The sequence below is a fragment of the Camelus bactrianus genome, chromosome 26 (genome assembly GCF_048773025.1).
Source record: "Camelus bactrianus isolate YW-2024 breed Bactrian camel chromosome 26, ASM4877302v1, whole genome shotgun sequence".
In the NCBI taxonomy this organism is placed as follows: domain Eukaryota; kingdom Metazoa; phylum Chordata; class Mammalia; order Artiodactyla; family Camelidae; genus Camelus; species Camelus bactrianus.
In genome coordinates, this window is record NC_133564.1 from 23,385,410 (window position 1) to 23,410,371 (window position 24,962).

General features: G+C 42.2%; 1 long non-coding RNA gene across 9 annotated transcripts in view; it reads left to right on the forward strand.

Annotated features, from left to right (window-relative positions):
• Positions 1–24,962, forward strand: part of LOC105067639 (uncharacterized) — a 116,770-nt gene that overhangs the window by 12,648 nt on the left and 79,160 nt on the right. For 8 of the 9 annotated variants that reach the window (XR_012502442.1, XR_012502444.1, XR_012502443.1 and 5 more), the window contains exon 3: positions 6,251–6,524. This is a non-coding gene — a long non-coding RNA (uncharacterized LOC105067639). The remainder of the gene's footprint in view (positions 1–6,250; positions 6,525–24,962) is intronic. The other variant, XR_012502439.1, reaches the window with a different exon arrangement.

Sequence of the window (24,962 nt, forward strand, 5' to 3'; positions counted from 1 at the left end):
AGAAATATTCTCTTGGCAATCTCGTTTCTCTATTTTAGGTCTTGCTGGAGCACCAGAAGGGTGCACATTAGCTGCATCTTTGGCCCCAAAGTGCCTTTACTGAGGGTTTTTCTTGTGTCCTAGGGTTTTGTTAACATCACAAACAGATGTGTGTGTGGCACTGTGGTGTCAGTCTAATAAAACCTGAGAGTTCGTGCTGATGTCTGTGGTGCACTGAGAGCACTCAGTCTCTCCTGTTTTAAGCTTGTTAAGGGTTTTAATTTAGAAAACAGGGCTTAGAAATACAGTATATCTCTTGCTGTTCTGGTATGAGACCCAGTTACACATCACAGTAAAAAGTGTGCTGGTCTAGTTTTCCCTTTGTGTCCCGACCTACCAGAGCTTGTAAGCTAATTTAAAGTGTAATCACAGCCATGGTGAGCTTTCTAATTAAAAGAAGGATAATCTCATTTTTATTGATTCTGAAATTTTACTTTATCTTTTATAAATTTCATTGTCTACTTTTGCAAAAACTGTATTCAAACCTCAATGTTTGACAAGACTTTCTCCAAGTAACTTAGGCCAGACAGTTCAGTTATTTCCTTTTTACATTTTATGGTAGTTATTTTTTGTTTTCATTAGAATAATACAGGTTAATTACATTAAGTTTTAGAAAGCTTGGTTGAGTATAAAGAATTGGTCAATAATCTTTCAATCCTGAGAGCCACAGTTACTATGTAAACTCCTACATACAGAGTTTTCTTGCAGAATTGGAATTACGCTATGCACTGAATCTGCATTTCCTTTGTTTACTTAACAAGATTATATTTATTAAAAGCATTTAACCATGTCATTAAATATTCTTGATAAACATAATTTTTAAATGTATGTATCTCCTCTGGTTGTTTCTAGTTATTTCCCGCTACTCCAATACTGGGACAAGCATCCTTTACACACCTTTTGTGCTCTTGTGTGATTGTTTGGGAATAAACTCCTAGAAGTAAAATGACTAGATCAGTGGGGAGGAACATTTAAGTCTCATGTGATGTTTTACCAAGTCCCTTTCTGGGAAAGCTTTCTCCATTTTTTAACTCTCCAGCTCCCCAAACTCCCTGACAATAACCCCTCCAGTTCTCCTTCCGTAGACCCTTTTTTTCCATTCCTGCTGCCCAAGTTCCAGTCTTGTCCTCTCCCACCTGGACTGTGGGGAGAGCCTTCCTGCCCCCAGGTCCCGCTCCCCAGTAGCCCTCTCCCCCCCTTCTGTTCCTCTTCCTCTGCTCTGTCTCCTCCTCCTTCTCCTCCTCCTTTTGAAGTGAGACAAGTTTTCCTTTTAGTGCTTTTGCTTTCCCTTTGCTCCCATCACCTTTCCCTCCTCTTTTGTCAGTGATTGGTTGTTCATTCCATGGGACAGGACTTTCCAGAAGTGGCTGGTGTAGCAAGCAATGCTCTTTCTCTCTTACTAACTGTCCCTGTCCTTCTCATCTTTAGACAAGGAGCGTGAAGTGTCCCGAGTCCCTGGGCAGAAGACAAGCCCACATTTGGCACATGTGCCCAACAGAGTTTGGACAGATAACTTCTTTAATCATGGATCTGACTTTCTCCTTTGCTTAAAACACTGAAAGGCTGACATTTCATCACCAACTGCATGAAGTCCACATTTCCCACGTGATCATCGAGACCACGAAGACATATCCCCATCCTAGTTTCCAGTGTCATCACTCATCACTTCTGCCTTGTGAACATGCTCTCCTCAACCAAGGTGCCCTTCTTGTTCTGTTGAAAATCCTCCAGTCTATGATTTTATCCCTTGATTCATCTTTCTCTGTCTTCTCTCTCTGTCCAAAGCCTGCACACACTTCAAGATCAGGTTAGCTGCCTCCTACCCAGGAAGCCATCCCGAATCCTCTGCCTTGAGTCAGCTCCTCTGCTCACTGGCACCCACAGATGCTGCTTTGCTGATGCTCCCAAGTATATTCCTTTGCCTCCATCTCAGCCCTGGGGAGCCCTCAAGTGCAGGGACTGGGTCTGTGTCTTATTCTTTGATGCACTTCTCCCAGCCAGCTGACTAGCAATGCTTGTGCCCAATAGATATTAGTTGTATGAATGAATGAGTACCCAGGTGGGAGAGACAAAAGGAAGGAGGGAAGAAAGGTCCCTACCCGCAATGTAGGGTTTGTGCTCAATTACCTGAGAATCAGTTACACTAAAGAGATTCATCATACGGGTTAATATAACCCCACGGTTGTAACCTCCAAATCATTTCTCTCTCACTCCATGTGCTTTTATTACCTTAAAATTATGTAATGGATAGAGTCCATGATGGAGAGGTCCTGATTATGGGGTGGAGGTTAGGGTTATGGCTTCATTTTTGGGATCTGTGAGATGTCAAGATGGAATACTTGAAGATCTTTTTGCTGAGGACCCTGTCAGCCTCTGAGAAAATAGTGACAAGAACTTTGGGGTATTTGTTAGGACCCTGGATATTCTGCTTAAAATTTATAAGCCCGGCCTGGGTATTGTCCTTACTGCTCTGGAGTTGGGGTGGTAATCTCTGTAGGGGACAAAAATCCTTAGTCAAGTGTTGGCCCAATGCCTGGGAATTTATCTTAAAGGCCTTAGAATAGGAGACTGTGAATGAAAAGAGGAAACTTACTCACTGGAAGCCTAATTAGTAGCTGAAAATGCTAGCGGATAAAGAATGCTCCCCATCTAAGAGGCTCCCTGAAGCATCAAGACAGAGGCAGGGAATAGAGCAATTGCTAACTGAAACCACCAGGTGGCGCAGCAGACCGCGGAACTCTGGGCAGGACAGGGCTGACCCACACCTTGGGCTGTGCCCCCGGAAGAGGAGTTTGGGAACCCCAGAAATTTGTCTGGAGGAGGGCGCAGAGTCAGACACCATTGAGATTGTGTAGCCCAATACCTTAATTTCACCCTTCTCCCAATTTTACACTGAAAGATACTTCCAGGAAATATATTATCTAATAGAATTGGCTGGCTCTTGAGAGCCAATTGGTAAATTTTTCAGAAAGTTAAAAAAAAAAAAAAAATTCAATTAGAAGTAGATCCTATACATTTACAATAAACTAGATTATATTAAAACAAAGGTAATAATTATTCAAAACTCAATGTCTGATTATTTTATTACATTTTACTGTTTTGGGGACCCTACAGATTTGTCCAAAGGGGAGTTCAGAATTAGACACCATTGAGATTGTCATAGCCCAGTACCTTAATTTCACCCTTCCCCAAATTTTACACTAACAGTTACCTCCTTAAAATACAGTATCTGACAGTGCTGGCGCTTGAGAGCCCATTTCAAAATTTCCAGGAATTAACAAAATTTTTAAATTAGAATAAAATTGTACAATCTTGATTGTAGTAGTGGTTTCATTGGTGTACACATCTATCAAAATTCATCAAAGTGTACATTTGAAATATGTGTAGTTTACTGTACAGGAACCATACCACAATAAAGGTGTTTTTAAAAAATGTAAAAATTTACAATTAACTAGGTTATATTAAAACAAATACTCAAAACTCATTATCTAATTCGTTTATTAGAAATTGTATGTTACACCCACTAAAATTATGGCTGCTAAAAGCGTCCAGGTCTGTGTGTGTGTGTGTGTGTGTGTGTGTGTGTGTGTATGTATGTATGTATGTGTGTGTGTGTGTGTGTGTGTGTGTGTGTGTGTGTGTGTGTGTGACTAAAAGCAAATAGAGTCCACTGTGATACAGTCCGGCAGAAGCCTTTGTGGGCTGTGTCTTTTTTCCATGCCTGGGGTTTTGCTCCCACCTACTACCTCAGGCTGGGCATTGCACTTTCCCCTTAAAAATGCTATTTTTCCACTCTTGCCAGAAATTCATCTAATTATTTTATTACAAATGCTGTGTTACAGCTACTAAATTATGGCTGCTGAAAGCTTCCAGGTCTTTATTGCAGGCGTCTAAAAGCAAATACAGGGTGCACTGTGATATAGTCCCGCAGAAGCCTTTTTTTTTTTTTTCCCGTGTCTGAGGTTTTGCTGCCGCCTTGTGGCTTAGACGAGGCATAGCAGTTTCCCCTTAAAAATGCTGTTTCCCACATTTGCCAGAAACTCATTATCTAATTCTTTTATTACATTTTATTACAAATGGTGTGTTATATCCACCCGAATTATTGCTGCTGAAATCTTCCAGGTCTCTACTGCAAACGACTAAAAGTATATAGAGAGGATCCAGTGTGATACAGTCCCACAGAAACCTTTGTAGGCTGTAGGTTTTTTCCATGACTGAGGTTTTGCTGCCACCTCGTGGCCCATGTGGGACATTACACTTTGCCCTTAAAAATGCTATTTTTCCACACTTGCCAGAAACTCATTATCTAATTCTCTTATTATATTTTATTACAAATAGTGTGTAAAATACACTAAAACTACGGTTGCTAAAGGCCGTTTTGAGGAGGTCTTTTTTGCAAGCGACTAAAAGCATATTCAGGATCCACTGTGACACAGTCCCGCAGAAGCCTTTATGGGCTGGCTTTTTTCCATTTCTGAGGTTTTGCTGCCACCTTGTGGTGCAGAGGGGGCATTGCAGTCTCCTCTTAAAAATGTTTTCTACATTTGCCAGAAACTCATTATCTAATTCTTGTATTACAACTGGTGTGTTACATGCACTAAAATTATGCTTGCTGAATCTTTCAGGTCTTTACTGCAAGCGACCAAAAGCAAATAGAGGATCCACTGTGACACAGTCCCGCAGAAGCCTCTGTGGACTGGCTTTTTTCCATGCCTGAGCTTCTGCTGCCACCTTGTGGCTCAGGCAGGGCACAGCACGTTCCCCTTAAAAATACTATTTTTCCACACTGGTCACAAGGGTCCTTCAAAACTGCTTATGTTGCATATTGAACAGTGAATAGAAATATGAAGGACCCGCAGATATAGTGAGTATCACGCCAAGAACTCCAGGCATACATGCCGTCTGTGTCAGGGAAAGCAGTGGGACGATTAAGTCACAGGAGGAACATGTTCCTTTGCCAGGCTTTGGGAGGGCCCTTGAGCTGCTCTGCTGCCTGAAACCCTCCTGCCCAGCCCTCCCTCCCTCCTCCACTCCCCACCCAGTAGGGGCTGATCTCTGTGGGCTCCCTTGCCCCCTCCTGCTCTCTCCCCTTCATCACACTTCAAAGCTTCTCCCCCAAATAAGTGTCTCGCCCTCAAATCCTATCTTGATGTCCACTCCTCAGAGGAACCCTACTAATACAAGAGGCCTGATCCCGCAGTCACCGGGGCCAAAAGGGACCGAGATGCCTTCAGTGAAGTCAGATTGGGGACCAACAGGAGATGGGTATGTCTGGGCAGAGAGTAGCAGACTGGGCACTGCAGACCTGCCTGGGCCTGGAGCAGCCGTGGGCCTGAGTGCTGGACCTTTGGCTCAAGTTGCGGGTGGACTGCAGACCCGGTTAGGGTCTGCGATTGAGAGCACAGCCACCCAGGAGCCGCTTGAAGGGCTTTTGTCAGAGGAAGGACGGAAAGTGAAGGAGCTGCCAGCAGCGCAGGAATTGTGCTCTTTAAGCTTTTATCTCGCCTCTGGAATCCAAACCTCGTCCTCTGTAAAGTGAATTCTGAGCTTTAGCAAGTCTGTGAGGAAAGGCATCTCATTGAACCACACAATCCAAGGCTGATCCTTGATACACAAAAGATTCGGTGTAATTGCTGCAGAAATGCCTCATTTCTAAAATTCTCTATATTGTCAAAAGTCTGTAAGGTGTAACTGGGGAGAATGAACAAATTATTTTACCACTCAGAGCGTCAGTTTCAGGAAACTAAATGAAGTAAAACCCTGTAAATGGCCTTCATTTCAGTGGTCAGGAGATGCTAGGCTAGTTATCTTTGACAATGCTTAACATTATGTCACTGAAAAAAATTTTTATACAAATTTGTTTTTCTCGGGACATGAGACTTTCGATTTCATAGGTTATACATAATTGCTGTTGACAGTTTATACTGATAAGCCTTTTAGCTGTTGTCAGTAAGATGTTCGTTTTTCTTATTTATTTTTCTTCCTTGGATATCACGACTAAAATTGAAGTTGGTCAGAGTGTAGATACTAACTGAGCTTTAACTCTATGTACCCTGATACGTGGCGGATTTAGCAACTTTACCTCTAATGCTCACATGTACTGGAAGTCACAAGATTATGAGGGAATAAAGGGCAGTGACGGAGACCGGTTGGACTGGTATCTTAGTAAGTTATTAAGAACCCCTGAGAACAGGCACAAGTTTCTTTACAGGTGATTATCAACTACACACAGGGATTCCCTCTCCAGCCAATCGCGTCCGAGTTCCGGGACCGCCCCTAACAAAGATGGCGGGGAAGGCCTCAGGGAGCGCGCGGACTGAACGGCTGAAGCCGCGGCGGACGCGGAGACAGCGGTAGCGGCGCGGCGGGGACCGCGGTGGCGGGCAGCCGCGGTGGCAGCGACGGCAGCACCAGCGGGAGTGGCGGGGCGCAGCGAAGGAAGCCGGAGCGCACGGCCGAGGTCCTGGTCACCCGGAGCAGCTGCGGTAAGACGGAGGGCAGGGCCAGGGGCTCGCGGGGACACTGCCCGCCCGCGTCCGCATCGTCCCGGGCGCCGAGGTTCGCGGTTCGTGGCTCGCGACAGGCTCGGGGCTTCGGAACCCCTGGGGACGCTGGACCGTCGGCGCCGCGCCCGGGTTTGGCTGCTGCAGCCTGGCGACCTGCGGACTCAGGGCCGCCCCGGGCCCCGGCGGCTGACTCCGGCGAGCCCGTGTTTCGCGCCGCGCGCTGGCCGAGCTGCTGCAACCCTGGGGCCCGCAGATGCGCGGCCGGGGACCGCGCGCCCCGCAGCCCCGGCACCCAGCCTGCTCCCAGTCCGCCCGGAGAGCGAGAGGGGACGGCGAGGGGGCCCCAGCCGGCCGGCCCCAACCCGGCCCCTTTACTCCTAGATAAAACTCAGCCCAAGGATTGTCTTCACTTAAGGGTTTCCTTTTTGCTCACAAGGCTTGTTTCGCTTCCCTGAGCTTAAGTGTTTTCATCTGTAAAATGGAGCTGGTCGTGGCGACGCCCTCGAAGGGTTGTTGGAGGGGCTAAACTGTGAACATTTCTGACACGTGGAACCAATCACTTAATTGGCACGTCCATCATCATTTGTATCGGCAAGGACGCGTGGAGGCACCTTGTCCCGCTGCTGGCCTGTTGCTCTTACCACCCCAGAGCAAACATTTTGGGCAGCAGAGTCCATCCGCCCTGGGCTGCAGTGAGAACTGGTGCTTGACGTGTCTCACCGCATCCAGGTTCGGCACTGACTCCCAGATTTCTCCCAACCCGGCCACCCCTGATCATTCCCATCCCTCCTGGTCCTACCTGGATTCATGTTTGGGAATCCTGCTAACGGTCCTACTGATTCCGCAGCTGCCTGTCCTGTGGTCATACATCAGTTGCCAGGAGAAAACCCTTGGTTTAAGGTTTTGAGCCACAACTTGCGTACTCGGCCCTGGCCCCATCGGAAGGGCGCGCTTGCCTGTTCCTTCTAGTACTTGGCCTGAATTTCCAGGCTCATTTTGGCTTCTAAACTGCTGTGTTTCAGGACCTGGAAGGGAGAGACTCTTGCAAAGGTCTCGAGAGGCTTGATAACCGCCCTGCTTGCTGTCCTTAGACCGAGGAAATAAATACTGGATTAATTGAGTTTAACGTTACACACGTTACTGTTCCTTGATTTTTTTGAATGGATGGTCAGTATTAAAGGAATTAAAAGCTTGTTTTCCATCAAAAGATTTTCTAACTGAAAAAAATCAAAATACAGCTTTTCTAACTCAATTTGAAACATCTTTTTAATCATTTAAGTTATTTGCTCCTCATTACTTTATCATCTTTTTCAAAATCCTCAGTTGGGTACTTTCATTTCCTTTAAAATCGTAAGTTGCATGGTGCCTCTCTCTGTCCAGCAAGCAAGTTTCCCCTTCAGGATGCTTACATGTCCCTTCCCTGCTGCTCCCCACTTCCCTGGCGCCCCTCTGTCCTGCAGCAGGTTTGAGGGCTTAGTGTGATGGTGAGAAGTTCGGTTAGACAGAACTGTGTTTGAATTTCTGCACAGCCACGTTGTTGCCAAGTCAACATTAAGTTGTTTTGAGGAGGAATTTAAAGCCAGAGGGAATCCAGGTTTGCCACTGACGAGTGTGGAAGCTTGGACATGGTACTTAACTCAGAGTGATGGGTAATCATGGAATGTGCCTCATAAAAATCCTCATGTGATGAGGATTAAATAGATGAGTTTGTGCTTAGAACAGTGCCGGGTATGTAGTGAGAGCCATGTCAGCCATAGCTTCTATTGTTGTGCGACTTTGAACAAGTTAATTCACTTCTCTGAGCCTCTGGTTCCTTCTCTGTAAAAAGATAATGAAAATGAGCACTTGATGGGGTTGTGTGAGAGTTTCCCCTGGGCTTCAAGTACTAATGAGCATTCAACAAGGGGTTATTGGAGTTAGATGAGCATTACTGGTCTCTGTGCGTCACCACAGGTGATTTCCCAGTGAGCAGGCTGGAGCGGGCAGGCTTGGTGGGTCAGTTACCTTCTTTTTCTATTTCATGGCAGTTATTACTTCTTTGTACAGTAGAATAATACAGGTTAGTTATATAAAATTTTAGAACACTGGTGAAGTATAAAGAATTAGTCCACAATCTTATGATTCAGAGATAGCCACACTTAATATTTTCTTTTGCTTCTTTTTTTCTTTTACTATACATATAGAGTTTCTTTACAAAATTAGAATCATGCTATGCACTGTGGATCCAGATTTTTTTCACTTAACATGATTATATCTATTAAAGGGATTTGCCCATGTCATTAAACATTCTTGATAAGCATGATTTTTAAATGTATCTCTTTTCTAGATATATCAAAATGTATGTATCTCCTCTGGTTGTTTCTAGTTATTTCCTGCTACACCAATACTGTGATAAGCATTGTTACACACCTTTTATGCTCATGTGTGATTATTTGGGAATAAACTCCTAGAAGTAAAATGACTAGATCAATGGGGAGGAACATTTAAGTCTCCTGTGATGTTTTGCAAAGTCCCTTCCTAGGAAAACTCTCTCAAATTTGTTTAACACTCAGGCTCCCCAGACTCTCCAGCAGTAAATCACCCTAGTTCTCCTTCCGCAGACCCTTTTTTTTTTTTTTCCATTCCTGCTGCCCAAGTTCCAGCCCTGTCCTCTCCCACCTGGTCTGTGGGGAGAGCCTTCCTGCCCCCAGGTCCCGCTCCCCAGTAGCCCTCTCCTCCCCCACTTCTGTTCCTCTTCCTCTGCTCTGTCTCCTGCTCCTTCTCCTCCTCCTTTTGAAGTGAGACAAGTTTTCCTTTTAGTGTTTCTGCTTTCCCTTTGCTCCCATCACCTTTCCCTCCTCTTTTGTCAGTGATTGGTTGTTCATTCCATGGGACAGGACTTTCCAGAAGTGGCTGATGTAGCAAGCAATGCTCTTTCTCTCTTACTAACTGTCCCCGTCCTTCTCATCTTTAGACGAGGAGCTTGAAGTGTCCCGAGTCCCCGGGCAGAAGACAAGCCCACATTTGGCACATGTGCCCAACAGAGTTTGGACAGATAACTTCTTTAATCATGGATCTGACTTTCTCCTTTACCTAAAAACACTGGAAGGCTAATATTTTTATCACCAACTGCATGAAGCCCACATTTCCCACATGGTAATTCAGACCACGAAGACATGTCCCCATCCTAGTTTCCAGTGTCATCACTCATCACTTCTGCCTCGTGAACATGCTGTCCTCAACCAAAGTGCCCTTCTTGTTCTGTTGAAAACCCTCCAGTCTATGATTTCATTCCTTGATTCATCTGTCCCTGTCTTCTCTTTCTGTCCAAAATCTACATACACTTCAGGATCACCTTAGATGCCCCTCCAGGAAGCCATCCCGAATCCTCTGCCTTGAATCAACTCCTCTGGTCACTGGCACCCACAGATGCTGCTTTGCTGATGCTCCCAAGTATATTCCTTTGCCTCCATCTCAACCCTGGGGAGCCCTCAAGTGCAGGGACTGGGTCTGTGTCTTACTCTTCTTTGATCCACATCTCCCAGCCAACTGACTAGCAATGCTTGTGCTCAACAGATATTAGTTGTATGAATGAATAAATACCCAGGTGGGAGAAACAAAAGTGAATAAGATTGGAAGAATGGTTGAGGACACCCACCCCCAATGTAGGATTTTTGCTCAGTTACCTGAGAATCAGTTACACTAAAGAGATTCATCATACGGGTTAATATAACCCCACGGTTGTAACCTCCAAATCATTTCTCTCTCACTCCATGTGCTTTTATTACCTTAAAATTATGTAATGGATAGAGTCCATGATGGAGAGGTCCTGATTATGGGGTGGAGGTTAGGGTTATGGCTTCATTTTTGGGATCTGTGAGATGTCAAGATGGAATACTTGAAGATCTTTTTGCTGAGGACCCTGTCAGCCTCTGAGAAAATAGTGACAAGAACTTTGGGGTATTTGTTAGGACCCTGGATATTCTGCTTAAAATTCATAAGCCCGGCCTGGGTATTGTCCTTACTGCTCTGGAGTTGGGGTGGTAATCTCTGTAGGGGACAAAAATCCTTAGTCAAGTGTTGGCCCAATGCCTGGGAATTTATCTTAAAGGCCTTAGAATAGGAGACTGTGAATGAAAAGAGGAAACTTACTCACTGGAAGCCTAATTAGTAGCTGAAAATGCTAGCGGATAAAGAATGCTCCCCATCTAAGCGGCTCCCTGAAGCACCAAGACAGGGGCAGGGAATAGAGCAATTGCTAACTGAAACCACCAGGTGGCGCAGCAGACCGCGGAACTCTGGGCAGGACAGGGCTGACCCACACCTTGGGCTGTCCCCCCGGAAGAGGAGTTTGGGAACCCCAGAAATTTGTCTGGAGGAGGGCGCAGAGTCAGACACCATTGAGATTGTGTAGCCCAATACCTTAATTTCACCCTTCTCCCAATTTTACACTGAAAGATACTTCCAGGAAATATATTATCTAATAGAATTGGCTGGCTCTTGAGAGCCAATTGGTAAATTTTTCAGAAAGTAAAAAAAAAAATTCAATTAGAAGTAGATCCTATACATTTACAATAAACTAGATTATATTAAAACAAAGGTAATAAATATTCAAAATTTATTGTCTGTTTTATTACATTTTACTCTTTTCTGTGCTCTTTGAGGTTATATTGTATCTTCAGAATACAAATACTACCTAATGGATTATACTGCATATCTATTCCCAGCTCCAGTTTCAGAGGCATCAAGTTGGTAATTTGTAATTGGCCGTGGAGATTGCTAAATGCTGCAAACCAGCTCTTCGGAGCACTGGTTGTTAAACATTTACCAATTACCAATGGGTGAGAAAAAGGAGAGGTGGCCCATGAATTATGCTGGGAGGCAAGGGAAAGGAGTTTGGTATTACTATTTGCCTGTATAATAATTCAGACATGGCAAAACACAGTAGCTACTAACTTGTCATGTTCGAGGCTTTGAACCTGTGCTCTGCCATCGATTAGCCCTGCCTTAAGCAGCCGACTCTTGGTGCCTATTTTTCTGTAAAAAGAATATAATATTGCAATCTTCATAAGGTTATTATAAGGGTTAAATGAATTAATAAATATAAGTCAACTTAAGTAGCTGTGTGTGTTGACTGTTACTGCTGAAAGGGATGGAAGTATGAATATTCATGAGAAGGAATGTTGATGCAAACGGCAGAGAGGTATTTGAATTCTCAGATCCTAAAGCCATTTACCAATCTTGTTAGATTTTTACATTTAAATTCACATAGTGAAAAGAATATGAAAATGAATATATGTATGTATATGTATGACTGGGACATTGTACTGTACACTAGAAATTAACACATTGTAACTGTACTTCAATTAAAAAAAAATGAAATCCTGGGGGGGGTAAATTCACATCATGATTTAAATTTATTTTCTGAAAAGAGACTAAACACAATGCCAGGTTTCAAGAAACAGTAATAAATTATAATAATAATAATAAATTTAAAGTAAATATTTATAATAATAAGTAAATAAACCATCATACATTTCCTTTTTGATATTGGGGAAGTAAATTTAAAATCTCCAAGGTTTAGTTCTGAAGGCTATCTTGATTTCTTAAGTACTTTGTAAATATCACAAAGTCAGCTGGGTTTTCCCGAAGAGCATACCATTTTACACAAGTATGTCTTGAGTTGTCTGAGTCAACCAGAGAGGCTGCTCAGAAATCGGGTTAATAGAATATCCACATCTCATTCCTCTGAGGAGTCAAGAATTTGTCTCCATATTTGAATGGTGGCAGCCTTTGAGAATAAATTCAGAGAATGATTTCTCAGTGACAGAAGAGAATGAGAAGAATCTAGAATAATTGGACACATGACTCTCTGAAATCACAAATTAAATACAAGACCCAGCTTTGTGATATGAAAAGTTTGAGCCGTTAGGACTGAATTTTAAGTGATAAAAACTTTAGGATGTCTTTTGACATAAATTTGTGACAGCTCTTTCTGGAAGTTTTGGAGACGGTTGGCGTACAGCCTACGTCTGAGATCCTGACATGTTGATACTTTCCTGCCTGAAGCCAGAGGAAAACTCAGTAACCCACTAAAGTCACCTCCAACTGGCAGAAACTGGAAAACTGTTAAATAAATTGGTCACAAACTGTCAAGCCTATTGCATAATCCAAACTTCAAAACCCAGATGGCAGAGTTTTCTCCTCACCCCAGTCACTCCCACCCTGATTCACTTCTCGATTCACTCATCAGAGGAGCATTTATTGGCTCTCTGTTATGTGTGCCCAGCACTGAGAAGTGATGTTTTAAAATTTATTTTTAAAACCATAACTAACAGGGAAAGAATTTGGGTGGTTTTCCAAGGCACCCAAAGATTGAGATGGTACATTCTATAAATCTGTAAGAAATAATGATTTGCTTAAAAAAAAAACAATGACACTTTAACAGGGCAGACAGACTCAATGTTCATCACGCTGGAACTTTGCTGCTGCCAGAAAGTGACAGGGTGTTTCTGCAGCAGAGTATGCACATTGCCATTTTTAGAATTTCTTCTGTCATACGGCATACACGTGGCCTCAGGGGAAGAACATGTGACACTTCAAGTCATTTGAGACTACAGTTGTCTTGCTATCATGATACATCAGGAACTATTCTGGCACTGCCACAGCTGCTGGCAGAGCCCAGGTGGGTGTGACCAGGCTGGGGCGTGCAGCGATATGGACAAGACAGCTGACACTGACAAGGTGCCATTGTGACAGATTGAGAGTCCCAGCCCTTGCTAGCACTTCCTAAAATTGTCAATATATCTATATTGTGAGAGTACATACAAACTCGTGGTTGAATATGTGTGAAGCAGAAAAGCATGAAGAAGATTTTATAATTTTTTATTTTCCCACAGCTTCATGGAGATATACTTGACATATAACATTGCGTACGTTTAAGTGTACCACATAATGATTTGCTACAAGTATATATTGCAAAGTATTTACCACAGTTAGGTTAGTTAACGTATCCTTTATCTCATATAATTACCTTTTTTTAAATTGAAGTATAGTCAGTTTACAGTGTGTCAGTTTCTGGTGTACAGCATAATGTTTCCATCATCCATATACATACATATATTCATTTTCATATTGTTTTTCATTATAGGTCACTACAAGATATTGAATAGAGTTCCCTGTGCTATACAGTAGAAACTTGGTGTTTATCTATTTTATATATATGAGTATCTGCAAATCTTGAACTCCCAATTTATCCCTTCCCTCATAAATTACCTTTTTGTTATTGTCATTGGTCAGAACATTTAAGATCTACTCTCTTATCAACTTTCAAATATGCAATACAGTATAGTTAATCATAGTCACCATGCTGTACACTAGATCCCTGCAACTTATCACCTTGTAACTGGAAGTTTATACCCTTTGACCATCATCTCCCCATTTCCCCCTCCTCTTAGCCCTTGGCAATCATTATTCTACTCTCTGTTTTTATGAATTTGGACTTTTTTTTTTTTAAAGAGATTCCACATATAAGTGAGAACACACAGTATTTATCTTTGTCTGACTTATTTTACTTTGTATAATGCCCTCAAGGTCCATCCACATTGTCACAATGGCAGGATCTCCTTCTTTTCAGCTAGATAATATTCCATTACACACATGCACACAACACACACACACAAATAAATGTGTATATCACATTTTCTTGTCCATCCATCCATCAGTGTGCCCTGGGGTTGCTTCCATTATCTTGGCTATGTAAATAATGCTGCAGTGAACATAGGGGTGCATATATCTTCTTGATTAGTATTTCTGTTTCCTTTAGATAAATACCTAGTGGTGGAATTACTGGATCGTATGGTAGTTAAATTTTTAATTTTTTTGTGAAAACTTCATACTGCCTTCTGTAGTGGCTACAGCAGTTTTCATTTCCACTAACAGTGCAGGAGGGTTCCCTTTTCTCCCCGTCCTCGCCAACACTTGTTATTTCTCGTCTTTTGGTGATATTTCTTGTCTTTGAGGTGTGAGGTGGTATCTCATTGTGGTTTTGATTTGCATTTCTTTAGTAATTAGTGATGTTGAGCATTTTTTCATGTACCTGTTGGCCATCTGTATGGGGAAAATGTCTATTCAGACCCTCTGCCCAATTTTTAATTTGGATTGTTAGCTTTTTTGCTCTTGAGTTGTATGAGTTCTTTATTATTTTGGATATTAATCTTTTATTGGATATATGATCTGTAAATACTTTCTCCTGCTTTGTAAGTGGCCTTTTTATTTTGTTTCTGTTTCATTTGGTTTCCTTTGTGCAGAAGCTTTTTAGATTGATGTAGTTCAACTAGTTTATTTTTGATTTGTTACCTTTGCAAGAAGATTAATTTTAAGTGTGTTGCCCCACCCTCTAGACACAAACAATATTAACATTTTTGCTGCGTTTCCTTCTGACGTGTTTCTGTGTGTGGGTCTGCGGAGACAGAGAGACAAAGACAGAGATGGAGAGACAGAGACACAGAGACAGAAGAAAGAGGGAGAGAGAGCGGAGGAAGAGAGAATATATATTTTTTTCCTCACTATCTCTACCATTTATTTTGAAAGAGTTTCAGGTTTACAGAAAAGTTATATAAATAATATAAAGAATTCCAATATGCTCTTCACCCATATTTTCCAAATATTAACACTTTATCACATTTGCCTCCTCTCTTTTTCACTGAGCGTTTGGTCTCTTTGGTGTCCTTTAATCTGGGTGGTTCTTCAGCCTTTCTTGTCTGGCTCTGACATCTTTGAAAAGTACAGAGCAGTTACCCTGTAAGAGAGTCTGGGGTTGCTGTTTCCTCATGATTACATTCACGCTGCGCGTCTTCGGCAGGAATGCTGGGGGGTGAGGCCGGGTCCTCAGAGCATCTTACCAAGGGCACGAGTTGTGCTTTGGACACATCCTGCTGATGTCAACCTTGGTCAGTCGAGTAAGGTGGTGTCTGCCAACATGCTGTACCATAAATAATACCCCTTTACCCTTTGTAATGAAAAACTATCTCGTAGGGAGGAACTTAATACTGTGTAACTATCCTATTCATGTTTCAGTTTTTACCTGCTATTTTTACCATCCTTGATGATTCTTGCTTGAATCGAACATTATTATGATGGTTACCAAATAGAGATTTTCTAATTCCATCATCCCTCATTTATTAATTTGCATCTGCTGTAAGGGAGCACTTTCCTCCTCCCCACTTATTCATTGACTCACTTTTATCAGTATAAGATATAAATACTATAAGATACTCATAGGTTCTCGTTTGAGCCTAATTTATAATCTGTTGCTGTCTTTATTGATTTCGATGCTCAGATTGTCCCACCTGTGGTCATTGGGAGCCCCTTCAACCTGGCTATGTCTTTTTGACACGTCCCCCTCATCCTTTGAGCATGTCCTTACTTCTTTGCACAGCAAGATGCTCCACCAGCCCTGGAATCAGCCAGTTCTTCAAGGAGGCAGTTCCTTTTAGTCTGGAGGTTGGTATTTAGAAACCCGATCTGGACACTCAGTGTGTTCACTGCTACTGGGATGTTATTGGTTCTCAACATTCTCAGCAAACAGAGCCAGGAATATATGTTCATGCCCTGAGATTCGTACTGATTTCTATATTTGAAAACCATGTTTTTACACCAACACCTCCAATTCCAATTCAGCACCACAGGGCGCATCCTTGCCTCCCCTTTGTGTATCTATAGTTCCTTCTCTGATAGTGAAAACGGGACCCCACTGTCTGCTCAGTGCTGGAATATACATAAGTCGGTTCAGAACTGCTAACATACAACACAGTGAAAAACAAACTTACTAGCTACAATAATTGTTTATAGTTTTTGTGTTTAGCCTAAGGGTATAAAATCAAACTACCGTGTTCAAAATTACTTGATTGGATCCCCACGTTCTTTGTCTGTGTGGTAGTTATTGTAAATACTATTAGGATTATTTGTTTCTGTTCATATTCTGCGTGCAGTTTTTATCCCACATCCTCACTGATTCTGATTATTAATTAACACATTTGGTTATTCATTTATTCACTGAGTAAGTGAACCATAAACATGATTCTAAAATCAAAGGTACACCAAAAGGTTACTCAAAAAAGTGTCCCTTCCGTCATCCATTCTGCCCTGTTCCCACCCACCTGCCCTGAGGGTGACCAATCTCTGTTATTTCTAGTCTGTCCTTCTGGGATTCCTTTTGCAAAAATAAGTAGATACAAGTATATTTCCCCCACTTTTTTTGTTACACAAAAAGTAATACAGTAGATACTACATTTGCAAACTGATTTTTTTTTCTACTTAACAGTATGTCCTGGAAATCAGTCCATATCAGTTTGTAGAGAACCTCATTCTTTTTCCCAGGTGTACAAGGTACTCCACTGTATAAATATACCAGAGTTGGTTCAACCTCTCATATACAAGTGCTTAGGATACTTCCAGTATTTTGACATTACAAGCAATGCTGCGATGAATTACTGTGTGCATATGTATTTTCATTTTGCTGGAGTTCTGTCTTCAGGGTAGATTCTTGGGAGTGAAATTGCTGGATCAAAAAGTAGTTTTAAATAGATACGCAGTCATTAGGTACTGCCGGGGACCCCTCCAAAGGTGATGTACCAGTTCCATTCCCACCAGCAACGTATGAGAACACCTATTTCCCACAATTCCTTTAATAGAATGTATTGTCATGCTTTTTAATTGTCACCAATCTGATAAGTGAGAAATGGGCGTCTCAGTAAAGTTGTAATTTGCATTTCCCTAATTATGAGTAGAGTTGAATATTTTTCACATATTTAGGCTATTTCTAGTTTTTTTAATGAACTGTCCTTTAGTAAATTATCCCTTTTTCTATCTAGTTTTTGGTCTTCTTTCCCTTAATTTTAAAGAGTTCCTTATATATTAGGGACATTATCTATTTATCTGTGATAAGTATTGCAATAATTTTCTCACAGGTTATCAGATGTATTTTGATTTTATTCATTTTTTGGCAAAAGATTTTTATCAATCTTTTTCTTTCTTTTCCCTTTCCTTTTTTTTTTTTTTTGCTTCCAGATTTTCAATCTTAGAAAACCTTCCTCTCATACATATATTATAATAGAATTCACCCCTGCATTCTTCTAGTGCTTCAATGATTTAGTTTTACAAAATTAAGATAATGAGCTTTGTATCCCTTTTTAAAAAATTAACATTATATATGAAGGCTTTCCTGTGTTAATTAAAAATGATTCAAAAATGTGGTTTTTAAATGCTGCATTTTCTTTGAATGGACTGATTATAATTGCTTGATTTATCTCTTATTGTTGGATGTATAGATAGCCTCTAATTTTTTAATAATTAAATAATGCTGTAATACATAACTCTATACATAAATCTTTGAACAAATATCTTACTATTTCCTTAGAATAAATGTCTAGAAAAAGATGGACAATTTTATGCCAATTGACAGGTGAATGAATAAATAATGATATATCCATAAATAGAATATTACTCAGGAATAATAAATAAAAAGGAATTAATTAGATACATGCAATAGCATGAATAAATCTCATAATCATTATGTTGAGTGAAAAAGTAGAGACCAAAAAAGACTGTGCTGTGTTATTTAACTTATATAAAATTCTTTAAAATGTAAAATCTATAGTGGCAGAAAGCACAGCAGTATTTACCTGGGGAGGGAAGTAATTAGGTTTATTTATTATTTATGTTTTAATGGAGGTACTGGGGATTGAACCCAGGACCTTGTGCATGCTAAGCATGCGCTCTACCACTGAACTATAACCTCCTCCCACTGTAACTATTTCTTTAAATTTGTCTTTTTACTTTCTTATTTTGTGTATGGTATTTTCAGAGAGACAAAACTTTTAAAAGATAGACATAATCAAATGTGGTAATTTCCTTTATGGCTGTTGTTAAAAAATCCAACCCTATTCTGAAATCAAATGAACATTCACTCTATTTTCCCAGTGTTTATTTAATTTCAGTTTTTGTACTTAATCTCCTTATTCCTCTCTGGAATTTAGGTATGTAATTTTTTAAAAAGTCTAAATTTTTTCCCCACAAGTAGTAAAAGATATTTCCCAGGACCATTTTGGTGATATTTCTAAAGAAAAAAATAGCAATTTAAAAAAACCAAAGATTTTTAGTTATATTGTCCTGTCTTCCTGTCTATAAACTGGGTATAGTAATTTCTGTGTCATCACTGCATCACACATGGAAAACACTTGCTCACCGGGCTAGTTCTTACGTGCAAGATAAGCATTTTTAACAGGTTATGAAACTCTGATGCCCTGAATTAATGTACAGACAAGAGCTTAACTATATTTGTAACCCATCTGGAGGCAAAATGAAGCACTTTGGGGGAAATGTTCTCACTAATGATATTCCCAGTGTCCTAAGCATCTTGTTTTTCACTTTTTACCAATCCCTCTATGGACCATTCATCAGACAGAGAGGAAGAGAAATCAGATAAGCCGCAAGACAAGAAAAGGAAAAGAAACAACAAGAACAAATGGGTAGTACTATTCACCAGGTTAAAAGAAATCTAGAAATGATTTAACCTGCATGAATTTGATTCCAGATTTCTCCCTCTATATGCTATTCTCATATTTAGTCCTTAAACACACACACTTGTTCAGGGGGAAAAAATAATGTAGTGATATACTGACTTTCTTACAGACTTATTCAATTTTGCAGATATAACCCCTGACACCTAGTATGTAAAATATAAAATAGAGAGAAAGTATGCTACTGCAAAATGATCTACTCTGTGGATCCTTTAAACGAGTTAGCTGTCCTGGTACATCTAAACTCTGACCCAGTTGATAAAGTACAGTGTTCGAGGGTGCAGAAAATGAAGCTCATGACATTTCTGTTTGGCTTTTAGTCTATATATAGCTAAACTTCTATCCAGGGAACACTGTCATCAACTTTTTGACCCTCATCCAGAAAGTATTTTATAAGTGGCCTTACTATCTTAATAATATTGGAACGCTTTGTAACATTTTATGATCACAGGCTTGGGTAAACCATTGGCTACATTATGCACTTATAAAACAGAGTCACCAAACAGGGTCGCTGCACCCTTAGCAAAGGCTTTTACCCAACATGGCCAGTTTTGTTAGCATTTCCAGCATCACAGATGTTGGTCCTTTTCTTCCCTCACATGCCCACATACACAGGCGTTTGGAATGGTCTCTGCAGGCCCTAATTGTGCAGATATTATCGAAGCCTCCTTCTTGAAGGGCTTGAATTTGGTGAACTGTCTCACTAGTGGCGAGTTTAGGCTTTCGTGTGTCTAACGAGTATGCCTTAGTCCATTTGGGGAAAGAGCTAGTGGCTATTGTCAGATCCTGAAAGAAAGAGTGTGATGGTCTAGAAATCTACCTAGTAAGGCATTGAGGATTCTATGGACTGATGTGTGGGCTTACCCTCTTTCTTCTCTCCCCACCCCCGCTTTCAGTAGGAACACAGCGTCTGATGGAGCTGGAACTTGGCGCTCCCACAGCACCCTGTCTGCATACCTCTCTGTCAAGCATTTATAATGCAGGGGTCCCCCAAGGGTGAGACCCGCATCATCTGGGATCAGACTGACTGGATCAGGTGGAGCCCAGCAATCTATGGTTTAAGAAGCCTGCCCCCGCCCCAGTGATCCTGATGCAAGCTAAATTTTAAGAACAACTGCCATACTATATAGTCAGCCCTTTGTAGCCGCGGGTTCTGTATCTGCGGATTCAACCAACCGCAGACCCAGAGCCGTGGTTGCAGAGCACAAACTGTACTGCATCGTTTTATACAAGGGACTTGAGCATCCTAAGATTTAGGTGTGGAGTTGGGTGAGGGGTGGTCCTGGAACCAGCCCGCACAGATGTTGAGCAAGGGCTATCATAGTTAACTCGTATATATTCTCAGCGAGGCAGGAAGTTTCTTCAGGACAGAGACAAATGTGGTTATCAATGCTTTAATGTATAGATTATCAAAAATATTTGTGAATGAATTAATGAAGCAAATGAACTCTTGCACAGTCCCAGCTATTTAATAAGTGCTTAGTAAATAATTTTGACAGCATCTGGCTTGAGGTGGAGCCAACAAATCACTGAGAAATATCCCCTGCCCTAACCCTGGAACTAAAAGGACATTTTAGCTGTGAGAACAAACATTTCTCCGTAATCCATTTAGGACTTGTTTAAATAACTGTATTTTTTTTTTTCTATTGGAAAATGGAATGCAGTTTCATTGCAAAACATTTAGAAAATGCAAAGAAAGTATGAAAAAGAAAAGATTTATCTCTTACACCACCTCCTTCTGAGTCTTTTCTATGTACTTTTATGCATATCCCTCAATTATCATATTAAAAATAAAACTCTTCCTTAAAAACAACACATACAAAGATTGGAAAATGCAGGACAACATCACAAGGAAAATACCACTGATAATTTCATCATTCAACGATGTTAATTCTCTGGGGGGTCTCCCTCCAGACTCTGTGCATCTTTGTATGCATTTTAAAAGCCCTGTATATGCATATAACCAGCCCCCGCTCTGTGATTGCACCCCCAGCGCCAGCATTTCGTATGTGATTTCTTCCTGTGCTGTGTATCTTACAAAGTACGCTCAGGGTTATCCCACAAGACAGACTTCCAGGAAAAGCCTGTTCCAAGAAAAAGTGTGAAGTCCTCAGGGCCTTCCTGGAGGATGGAGGTGTGCGGGGGTCAGCCCGCTCTCTTCTGGCCTTTGGGTGATGCTTAGGACTTCAGAATCAAGCAGTGGTGCACGATGCCTGTCTTGCTGTGTTTTTTCCTATTGTCCTCAAAATAATCGTTTGAAAGTAGATAGAGATATTGCCCCCACCCACCCAGCTTGGAACTCTCCAACAAACCTGTCAATATGGGCTGTGACATTTGTAATTATCACTAGCCGAAGTGAATTATGTGGCTTTGATTTTCCTGTTGCCATTGAGTCTGCAGGGAGAAAGGCATGGTGGTGATGAGAAGGGAGACAAGGTAATTTCAAATGAAGGAAGGGGTGGTCATCTAAGGAACACTCAGTTTTTTATAATGATACTATAATTTCAAGGTAAAATTTATTGTGGGTGATTTGGAAAGCAGAGTAAAGTGAGAAGTGGGAAGGAGGAAGGGGGAAAAAATCACTTACCCTCTCAAATCTAAAGTAATCTGTTAGCATTTTGTCTTGCATCTTTTTGTTTGTGCATTTCAAGGATTGAAAAATATATATAAAACTTGCAACCTCATTTTTTTCACTTAAAATTTGTAGCAAAAATTTTTGTATATTACTACAAAACATCCTTAAGAAGCATCATGGTAATAATTCCCATCATGTATTTGTGTTACGGAGTCACTTCCCTCTTGTTGCTTTACATTTTTGCTAGAAACATTCTTATACACAGATCTTTGACCTTATGTCTATCATGTGGGAATAGATTCCTGAGAGTGGGATAAAATTTGGACACACTGATGGATTTTGAGAGCTGTTCCTAATTGCTCTGGAGAGTGGTCCAACTTCCACTGCCACGCCCTCAGCAAATGAGTACAAAAGAGGCAAACTTGAAAAGCAGGTTGTTGGGGAATGTTTGTAGCGCCCAACGACACGAGATATCAAAGATGAGGTGTTTACTGATAGGACCCCTCTTAGCAACTTCATTAATATCTTTGACAACCCTAATAATGCAGCACAAGTCTGTCTTGGATTCTGTCTGGGGAGTCTGGCCTCAGAAATGCCTCACGTTGTAGTCTGGTTGGTCCATGTTTTAAAAGCATGAGTTCTAAGAACTGCATTCCAGAGGGGCCCCGGGGTAGGCTTGGGGGGGTAAGCATCTCTGGTGAAGCCAGATTTACCGTTTTCCTTTAGCTGTGCTGCATGTACGTTTTTCACAAGGGATCACCCTTACACAGAAAGTGTATCACTCATCCACCCTCTCCACTCAAGAACTTGAACACTTAGTTCTTTTCACTTGAGTTTAAAAATAACACTGTGATAAAATCCTGAAAGGCCAGTGAGCGCATGAATCCATTCGTTCACTGTCTCTTAGACTCTGGAGCTAAGGAGAGAGCAGTCTTAGAGGCTGTGCCCCTAACACCACGTGTGAGTAAGAGTGTCACAAAGTGTCACAGCCCCAGCCAGATGCCATGACCTTAGGCCACTGCATGACAGATGTGGGGTTAGTCACATGGAGAACCAGGCAGATACATGTGTGGGGATCGGTGCAATTAGAAAAATGACCCTCATGTTACCGGCTTAGCTCTAGTAATCTTGTGGCCGGGGAGCAATGGTCTAATGAGTTGGCATAGATTCAACTCAAACTGGGAGGAACCTTAAGCAGTTGTTGAGTATACAGATGAGCGATTTAAAGCCCAGAGAAGCCCAGTGACATGCCCCAGCTCCCGGGGCTGGTTAGTGGCTATCGAGGTCTTTACCCAGGCCCCCCGATTGCACACTCAGTGTTCTTTCTGATACTGTGTTAGCTGCATCTCTGGCCCATGTCCGTGGAGTCTTGGCAGAACTGGTTGAGAGACAAGCCTGGCCCTATGGGGAGGCATCCCTTATTATTCTTATTTATGCTGCTGCCACCTGTACATAGTTAGTGAAATTTTCTGGTGCAGCCCAGACGCTGACAGTCACCCCCTTGTCTTCGTCTGTGTCCCTCAGGAGGAAATAAAACTCACTTAAGAACTCACTTCCCCGCCCCCTTATTTATAGCAAGCCCCCTCTGCACAAAGGAATAGTCCAAAGCAAGATTCTTTTCCGATGAGATGTAAACCAGTCGGCAGTGAAACATGTAAGCAGGGAACTGTAATTTCCTGACCCGGCACCATTAAATCTCAGCCATGCCATTACATTAGCTTGTTTGCTTGTAATTGTATAAACACAGCTTGGCCAGTTCAAAGCACTTGGAAGTATTTCATTATAAAGCCTTCTTCCTAGCTGGGCAATACTGACCACGGCCAGGGCTGAGAAAATAACTCGCTTGTCTGTGAGCTGCGGATGATTTGGACTTGGAGGAGGGCAGCTGGACCAAAGGCTTTAGATGCATGGTGCCATTTAAATTTTACTCTAGAAGATAGTGTGACAGTGAGGGACTCAGGACCATGTGCTTGGATGCGGAGGCTGAGAATGAGAAAAGGGTGTTTGACCTCCTCACTTCCTCCCAAGCTCCTCACTGGTTGAATTTAGTTTGGTGTAACCACTGTGCGTTGGAGGGATCCCATGTGGAAGGTTCAGTGATGGGAATCAGGCCCAGTTTCTGTTCTCAAGGAGTTCAAGTTCCTGAAGGTGAGATAGGCATGTAAATCACTTGAACTCGGAGGCAGAGTGGCAGGAGTGGCAGGAGTTCCATGATGGCCACAGATGTGCTAAGTAGTACAGAAAACAGGGGACTTACTTTTGCCTGAGAGATCCTGGAAGGCTGCAAGGAGGTGGTGTCATTTAGCAGGTGAAGGGATTTCTACGGAGAGGAACCTTTCTGAACAGTGTGAGTCAAGGGCGTGGAGCCAGGGGTGTGGGAGCGCAGGGCCAGGGGCTGCCAGAGGGTAATCCAGTGGGAGTGGTGACCACCAACATGAGACAGTTTCTGACCACAAGGAAACCGGCTCTGTGCAGAGGCCCAGCTTGCCTCATCTAGTGCGGTCTCCTGTGCCTCAAACAGCGCTTAGCACGGAATGAGTGCCCGATACTTGAGTGAAGCAATTCCTAGGGAAGGGAGACTTGTGCAGCCAGGTATTTAGGGTGCAAATGCAGGGCTCCTTTCAAGGTACCTCTAGGAATGGGTGGGGCTCAGGGGAGGGGTGTCACTTTAAGAATTTACTTGGACTGGGACAATGGAGGCAACTCCAGAGACCCCTGATTGTCTCCAGACCCAGTCACGGGGGTGTGGTCCTGGCATGGTTTCTGCATTGTTCAGCCAGCTTCCTCTGCTTCAGCCAGGTCTCCGCTCCGTCTTCCCTTTGGTCTGGAAGTGGCCGTGACAGCCATCCCAATGCAGCTTTCCATGTCACAACACTCCCCTGCTATTCCCAATCTTTCCCGTTTCCAGCAGGAAGCTGGTTGGCCTGGACAGTTTTTGCATCATACTAGGTGACCAGATGCCCATGGCTACTTTAACCAGCGTCACGGGACTGGCCGCGGGGCAGCGGGCACTGTGCACACAGGCGTTTCCCTGAGAATTGGGTGTGGCTGCACTGATTGTCTGGAGCACAGCTGTAGAGGGAATAAAGTGATGTTAGATTTATGCCAGTTGACCAGGGAATTGCACTGAGCGGTATTCAGTAGGCACAAGGTTGTGGAAGGGTTTGATCGGGGTGCAGGCTGCTGGCTCTATACTCTTGTCATGTCCTCAGACTCTGGCATGCCAGCTGCGTAACAATTCATTGCCCCCAGATATTTTCCTGTATTTCAGTTTTGTGTCTT